Source organism: Silene latifolia, chromosome 4 (assembly GCF_048544455.1).
Source record: "Silene latifolia isolate original U9 population chromosome 4, ASM4854445v1, whole genome shotgun sequence".
NCBI classification, from domain to species: Eukaryota; Viridiplantae; Streptophyta; class Magnoliopsida; order Caryophyllales; family Caryophyllaceae; genus Silene; species Silene latifolia.
Window position 1 is genome coordinate 35,374,285 of NC_133529.1, and position 8,810 is coordinate 35,383,094.

The window sequence follows — 8,810 nt, forward strand, 5'->3', positions numbered from 1 at the left end:
TCTTCAAGCTTAGCCATAACCTTCTCAAACTTCAAATTAATGGTATCAATATGAGCACTAAGTTGAGCACCCAATTGAGTAATAGAGTCCACTTCATGCTTTCCTCCTCTAGTAGCCTTCCGAGGTCTACTATATTGTGAGTTATGGACCGCCATTTCCTCAATCTTGTTCCATGTTTGATTATCGTCAACTTCGGTGAACATACCATTTGATCTCATGTTGAGAATGTTTTGGGAGTCTTCATAAAGACCATTCCAAAATTGTTATACCAAGAACCACCCGTTAAGTCCGTGATGAGGACATGAGCGGCAAGTTCCTTTGAATCGCTCCCAAGCTTCATACAAAGATTCTTTGTCCCTTTGTTTGAATCCCGTGATTTGGGCTCTTAGCATGTCAGTCTTTTCTGGAGGATAGAACTTTTTGTAGAAAGCAAGTGCCAATTTCTTCCAAGAGTCAATACCAAGAGTAGCCTTATCAAGGCTCTTTAACCATTGTTTCGCAGTACCAATCAAAGAAAAAGGAAATAAGACCCATCGAATTTGGTCTTGAGTAACTCCGGTTTGAGAAATCGCATCACAATAGTCACAAAAAGTCTCCATATGAGAATGAGGGTCTTCACTAGGCATCCCCCCAAATTGGCTTCTTTCGACTAATTGGATAAATGCGGATTTTGCAATGAAATTACCGGTCAAATGTTGTGGTGTGGGAGTACCATTTGGTAGGTTCTCCTCGGTTGGTACGGAATGTGATGAAAATTTAGGCATTGTGGGTTGATTTTGTGGTTGATTTTGTGTTGGGTTATCCTCTCCTTCTCTTGAAAAAGGATTGATGAACTCAATAGTATTTGTTTGAATATCCACAATCTCACCAATACCTCTCAAAGTATTTCTAGCAAGTCTTCTATTGTTGGTCAAAGTTCTTTCAATTTCAAGATGATGGGTAGATTGTCGTCGGGTCTCCCAATCAAACACATTTATAATTCTAAACAAACAACTAGTTAGTGGTTAAGTCGAGGTCGATCCATGGGACGGTGTGCTTTGGGTTCTATGTCTATCTATTTATCTCAATTTATGCTAGTGCCACAATTGATGGGGTTTGTAGTTGTATTCTAAAGTAATGAAAGTAACAAAGTAAAACAAACAATGAACTAAGAAATGTAAACAAATGACTAAAAGCACTAGGATGTCATGGGTTCATAGGGGATTCATGGGAGTTAACCAAACAAACATGTTCACGAAGTTGCAAGCAATTAATGTTGTAAAGGAACCGAGTTGGTGTATGTCTTACGGTTCTTAGGAAGAGTTGGGTCCCGGAGCCGAATCGATTAGATTGTACAACACCTACAAGTCGACTTAATTTCCTCCTAATCACTTCTATGCATGGTATAACAAGACTCGAGTTGGTTTATATCTTACAAGTCAAGTTGAATAGATAAGAGATGGTTATAAATGCAAGGATTCATAGGCTTAGCATTTCATCAAACATAACATGTGCATAGGTTGACATCACAACAAGCAAGCGATTTAATTATGAAAACATATTAAATTAAGCATGATTAATCTCATGTTGGTTTCCCCTAATTACCCACTAATCCTAGTTAAGAGACTACTCACTTATTATCATGGTAAACATGTCATTAATGGTGTCAATCATCACAACAAGTGTAAACATGATAAGAGAATGAGGAAATAAACAATAAAGAGTAAAGGGTAAAAGAATTATACCAACTTAAGATGATCCAAATAATAAATCAAAGAATAATAGAAGAAACTTGATTGATTGATGAAGAGTTGTCAATTCTCCAATAATAACCCAATAATCTTCAATTACCCAATAATAAACTTGAATAATAAACTTGAACAATAATTAAGGAAAGATTAATGTGTAATTTGTGGAAAGATTAAAGAGTAATCTATTCTAATCTACTCCTAATCTAATCTAAGAGGAATTTCTAATATGAGAACTTTGATTAAGAGAACTTGGTCCCTTTGATTATTACAAATGGGGTATTTATAGTAGGGATTAGGTGCACAAATTAGGGTTACTAAGGGCTTAAATGACGATTAAGTCCTTGAGTAATCGCTCCTCTCAAGAAAAGATGCGGGTCTCCTTTTAGCTAGTCTTTCAAAAATATGCGCATCCCGAGCGTCTAGGCAGTAGGGACGGTTGGCACTAGAGAGGAATCCGAGCGGCCAAGGGGTCGGGACGCTCGTCCTGTAGCAGGGGGAGACGAGCGGATCAAGCACGGGACGCTCGGATTTTAAGGCCTCAAGACGAGCGTCTTGTCTCAGGGGACGAGCGTCTTGAGTCTCGGGACGAGCGGATTGGCGGACAGCTTCTTTGTTTGAGCTCGGATTATAAAACGGACGTCATTTTCTCATCTGGACTCCTATGTGAGTGATTCAAAACCCTAGATCACTTGATTTTTCGACGCTGTTTCATCAAGCATACTTTCAGAGCCAAAGTAGCAACCCTTGGTTTGGTTTTCAAGCAATTTCTTCTTGTAATGCCTTCCTTCTCGTCATCCTTACTTTTAACCCTATGATCATTCTAGATACTCTTTATTCCTACATCCTTGGTCATCATTCTTGCCTCCTCTTCATACTAGTCCATCCAAGATCATCAAAAATCTTCTAAATATGTACGGGAGACGGGAATTTCCGCCTAATTACCTTCTTTCCTACAAAACATACGAAATGCACTAGGAAAGCAAAATAGGAAGCATTTGACGGATAAAATGGCTATGGAATGATATAATTGTATGCAAAATAGGTTCAATTAGAGGACTAAATGTGCGCAAATATGGGTCACATCAAATATCCCCAAACCGAACCTTTACTCGTCCCGAGTAAAGAGGTGACAAAAACTAGGACCCTTATTCAAACTAAACTACTAATATAGCCGATGTGAGATAATTAGCGGGTCTCACTCCGCCCCTTCAACTCACAATAAGACAACCATGAGGTAGGATGCCTTCTTGCAAGGCAAGGTGGGTCTTGCCAAAATGGCGATACATCCAAGCATTAAAGCACACAAAATCAAGTAATGGATGCATCTACAAAAGAATAGCCACTTTCCTCATCTAAGTGGCGTAATTTATCTATAAGGGAAACAATCTAAGGGTACACATTCCATTATAGATATGATTTCTTCAAACTACTAAGCCTAGAAGGATACCAATAAATCACCTCCAAGTTGTGTCAAGCTAGGGTACCTTTGTCCTCAATTGTTAAATGCTTTTGTCAAGAGTAGACTCCCTATGGTGTTAGAAACACTGGAGGATCGCGGAATTCCCCTTCTTGCCTAGACAAGAAGAAGGGTCGTCCCCTCTCTACCATGCACAAAAGTGGATACGATGGAAAAGGGATCAATAGAATTTGAGTTTCATGTGGGAGTTTGCTTTTGTTGTTGTTTTTCCCCCAATTTCTTGCGGCATTTGACATTTTGAGAACACTTTCTTTTTGCTATTTCTTTTGATGTTTGGCTTTTCAATACTTGACAACTTTCAACTTTTTGCATTTTCTTTTGAACATTTTCAGAGTCACCCCAATTAGTAACGAGGGTGCCTTATATTTGAAGCTTAGGAGTTCTTATTTTTGCTCCTCTTTTCATTTGATGCATTTTGCAAACTTTTTGACTTTTCATTTCATTTCTTGAACTCAAATTTTAAACAATTTTTGTGCCCATTCCCTTTGATGACAAAATGTGGTAGAATATGGATGATGGTTACATGGTTTCAAAGGTTACCTTGGAACAAACGGTAGCTAAGGAGTTATCACACCACAAGGTACTCTTGACTAGGCCTTAATCCATTGGTCAAAGGATACTAGCATGACACATCCTAGGGTGTTTTACAAGTATTCTAGCAAGCAAAGTCTTAAGAAGAAAAAGCATCTACAAGGGCCTATATACACTTGTCAAAATTCCTAGGGACGGTTGGCACTGAGAGGAATTCGAGCGGCCAAGGGGTCGGGACGCTCGTCTTGTAGCAGGGGGAGACGAGCGGATCAAGCATGGGACGCTCGGATTTTAAGGCCTCAAGACGAGCGTCCTGGAAGGGAGGACGAGCGTCTTGTCTCAGAGGACGAGCGTCTTGAGTCTCGGGACGAGCGGATTGGCGGACAGCTTCTTTGTTTGAGCTCGCATTATAAAACGGACGTCATTTTCTCATCCGGACTCCTATTGAAGTGATTCAAAAGCCTAGATCACTTTATTTTTCGACGCCGTTTCATCTAGCATACCTTCAGAGCCAAAGGAGCAACCCTTGGTTTGGTTTTCGAGCAATTTCTTCTTGTAATGCCTTCCTTCTCGTCATCCTTACTTTTAACCCTATGATCCTTCTATATACTCTTTATTCCTATATCCTTGGTCATCATTCATGCCTCCTCTTCATACTAGTCCATCCAAGATTTTCAAAAAGCTTCTAAATATGTACGAGAAACGGGAATTTCCGCCTAATTACCTTCTTTCCTACAAAACATACGAAATGCACTAGGAAAGCAAAATAGGAAGCATTTGACGGATAAAACGGCTATAGAATGATATAATTGTATGCAAAATAGGTTCAATTAGAGGACTAAATGTGCGCAAATATGGGTCACATCACAAGATCAATGGGTAACAAGTTACCTTGTGATCTCCTAGACATGCAAAATATCAAAAAACTCGAAAAAAATTAGAACAAACCTTGAGAAGTTTTACTTCACCAAGGTAAAGAAAGACACAACTAAAAACAATCAAAGAAAATCAAATCAAGTTAACACCGTCCCCGGCAACGACGCCATTTTTGGTTCGTCGGTTTTGTTACTCGTCGTCAAAAGTTACCTAGACCAAAACAATATTTATAACTTCACAAACTACTCTACTATTAGTAAAGAGGTAAGTAAAGTTCGGATCCCAAGGGACGGGTATTGATGTAGGATTTTCGATTGCAAATGGTTGTGTCTAAGGGTGTCACAATTTGGGTTGAGGTAGGAGATTAACTAAGCTAAATAACAATGTAAATAAATAACCAAGATGATTAAAATGAGAAGTAAACAATTTATTAAAAGCCCTAGGGTGTCATGGGTTCATAGGAGATTCATGAGATTTGATCATACAAACATTTTTTCTACTAGATGCAAGCAATTATTGTCATGATGGGATTGAGTTAGTGTATATCTTACAATCCCTAGGAAGGTTTGGGTCCCGGAGCCGAATCGATTAGATTGTACAACACCTACAATTCGACTTAATCCTCCCTATCCAACTATATGCATGTTCTAATGAGACTCGAGTTAGTTTATGTCTTAGAAGTCTCATTAAAAAGATAAGTGATGGGTAGAAAATGCAAGGATTCATAGGCTCGAATTTCATCAAACATAACATGTGCATAAGTTGAAATCACAACAAGCAAGAAAATTAATTATGAAAGCATATTAGATTACGCATGAATCAATCCCCATGTTGGTTTCCTCTAATTCCCCATTAACCCTAGTTAAGATGACTACTCGCTCATTATCAAGTTTAACATGCTAACAAGGTTGTCAATCATATTAGCAAGACAAAACATGATGAATAAATGAAGATGATTAACAATAATTAAAAAGAGATTAAGAGAATTATACCTAAAGATGATTCCAAATAATAAAGCAAATAATAATAGAAGTACTTGATGATTGATGGAAGGTTGTCAATCCTCCAAATAAACCCCAAATAATCTTCAATTACCCAAAATAAATGATGAACAATAGAGAAATTAAGGAAAGATTAAGAAATGAGATTTGTATTAATGCTAAATTAAGAGTTGATTACAAGATTAAGATGAGATTAAGATTGCATAAGAAGAACCTCCTAACCCAATTAGTACAATGGGGTATTTATACTAAGGATTAGGTACATAAATTAGGGTTACTAAGGGCTTAAATGACGATTAAGACCCTTAAGAAAATTTGAGGAAGTGCTCCTCTCGAAGGAGATGCGCATATCCGTTTTCGTAGTCTTCAAGAAATACGCTCGTCCCGGGCGGCTTGGCTGAGGGACGGCTTGCATTGGAGAGGAATCCGAGCGGATTGGGGAAGGCGGCGCTCGGATCATCAGGCACCAATATGAGCGTCTTGGCCACGGGACGCTCGGATTGTGGGAAGGCAGGACGCTCGTCCCGAGCACTGCGACGCTCGGATTGCTAGGCGGTCACTTCTTCTTCTTTTCTTTCTTCAACAATTCTAAAGGATCTTGTTGGAGATGCAAGGATCTTTTCATCATTGCCCAATTTACTTCATTATCTACATAGGCCTTCTAGCATTGTCTTCCCTTTGATGCTTGGTCATTAGATTCAATCAATTTAGCTCCATTTTGCCATGAAAATGCAAGGTTCTTACTCCTTTCCTACCAAGGGATCAAAACCTCAAAGAATATGCAAAACGAAAGACTAAAGATAGTAAATGACTCAATTATGCACTAAAAATCATAGGAACGAGGCTAATTCGGGGACTAAATATGCTCAAATATGAGTCATAACATCTCTTAACCCTGTTTAATTATTGTTAATCACTTTCATTTATTCATCATGTTTTACCTTGCTAGTATGATTGACAACCTTGTTAGCATGTTGAACTTGATAATGAGTGAGTGGTTTCCTTAACTAGGGTTAATGGGGAATTAGGGGAAACCAACATGGGGATTGATTCATGCTTAATCTAATATGTTTTCATAATTAATTTGCTTGCTTGTTGTGATTTCAACTTATGCACATGTTATGTTTGATGAAATGCGAGCCTATGAATCCTTACATTTTTTACCCATCATCTATCTTTTAAATGAGACTTGTAAGCTTATACACCAACTCGAGTCTCATTAGACCATGCATATAGTTGAATAGGAAGCATTAAGTCTACTTGTAGGTGTTGTACAATCAAATCGATTCGGCTCCGGGACCCAAACCTTCTTAGGGATTGTAAGCTTATACACCAACTCGATCCCATCACAACAATAAGTGCTTGCATCTAGTAGAGAACATGTTTGTATGATCAACTCCCATGAATCCCCTATGAACCCATGACACCCTAGTGCTTTTAATCAATTGTTTACATCTCCTTTTAATTATCTTGCTTGTTTTCATTATTTTACTTTCATATTGTTGATTAGTTTAATTGATCTCCTATCTCAACCCAAATTGTGACACCCCAAGACACAACCATTTGCAATTGAAAATCCTACATCAATACCCGTCCGTTGGGATCCGACCTTTACTTGCCTCTTTGCTAAGAGTAGTTTGTAAAGTTATAAATATTATTTTGGTTGGTAGCTTTTGATGACAAGTTCTATTCCACACCAAAAATAGCGCCGTTGCCGGGGACGGTGTTAACTTGATTTGATTTTCATTAGTTGTATTTAGTTGTGTCTTTCTTTACCTTGGGGAAGTCAATCTCCTCAAGGTTATTCTAATTTTTTTCGAGTTGTTTGATATTTTGCATGTCTAGGAGATCACAAGGTAACTTGTTACCCATTGATCTTGAAATTGAAAGAACCTTAACCAATAATAGAAGACTTCCTAGAGGTACTTTAAGAGGTATCGGGGAAATTGTGGACATTCAATCAAATAATATTGAGTTTACCAACCCTTTTGCAAGAGAAGGAGAGGACAACCCAATACAAAACCCACCACAAAATCAACCCACAATGCCTAAATTCTCATCACATTTCGTACCAACCGAGGAGAACCTACCAAATGGTACTCCTACACCACCACATCTAACCGGTAATTTCATTGCCAAATCCGCATTCATACAACTAGTTGAGAGAAATCAATTTGGAGGGATGCCTAGTTAAGATCCTCACTCATATATGGAGACTTTTTGTGAATACTGTGATGCGATTTATCAAACCGAAGTTACTCAAGACCAAATCTGATGAGTCTTATTTCCTTTTTCTTTGATTGGTACCGCAAAGCAATGGTTGAAAAGTCTAGACAAAACTAGTCTTGGTATTGATTCATGGAAAAAGTTTGCACTTGCTTTGTATAAGAAATTCTATCCTCCGGAGAAGACTAACATGTTGAGAGCCCAAATCACCGGGTTCAAACAAAGGGATGAGGAGTTATTGTATGAAGCATGGGAGAGATTTAAGGACACTTATCGTTCTTGTCCACACCATGGACTTAGCGAGTGGTTCCTTGTGAGACAATTTTGGAATGGTCTATATGAAGACTCCCGAAACATTCTCAATATGGGATCCAATGGTATGTTTACCGATGTTGATGACAATCAAACATGGGCCAAAATTGAAGAGATGGCGGTTAATAATTCGCAATATAGTAGGCCTCGGAAGGCCACTAGAGGAGGAAAGCATGAGGTAGATTCCATCACTCAATTGGGTGCTCAACTAAGTGCTCATATTGACACCATCAATTTGAAGTTTGAGAAGGCCATGGCTAAACATGAAGAGGCCTCCAAATCCCCAAACAATATGTTAATGCTATGGTGGCATCATCCTCAATTCTAAGTGGAGTATGTGAGAGTTGTGGAACATTATGACATGACCAAAGTGAATGTAGGGGAACAAGTGAAAGCTTTCCAAGCATACAAGAGTGGCACCCCTTATTCCAACTGGTACAATAAGAATACCAAAGTCCATCCCAACCTTTCATACAAAAGCCAAAATCTTCAAAACCCTCAACCAACATACACCCCACTTCCAATGAGAAATCAAGCTCAAAGACCCTTTTACAACCAAAGCCAAGGTTATCAAAATAAACCTTCATACAATCAATCCAATGACCAAAGCTTTGATGTTCAAAAAGCGGTCCTCTAAATACAAAAGAACCAACAAGA

At 38.5% G+C, this 8,810-nt stretch overlaps 2 non-coding genes across 2 annotated transcripts; one reads left to right on the forward strand and one right to left on the reverse strand.

Moving 5' to 3' along the window:
* Window positions 1–285: 285 nt before the first annotated feature.
* LOC141654483 (small nucleolar RNA R71) lies at window positions 286–392 on the forward strand. Its single transcript, XR_012548042.1, has one exon. It is a non-coding gene; the product is annotated as a small nucleolar RNA R71 (small nucleolar RNA).
* Window positions 393–8,031: 7,639 nt separating this feature from the next.
* LOC141653982 (small nucleolar RNA R71) lies at window positions 8,032–8,138 on the reverse strand. Its single transcript, XR_012547567.1, has one exon. It is a non-coding gene; the product is annotated as a small nucleolar RNA R71 (small nucleolar RNA).
* Between the last annotated feature and the right edge of the window lie 672 nt (window positions 8,139–8,810).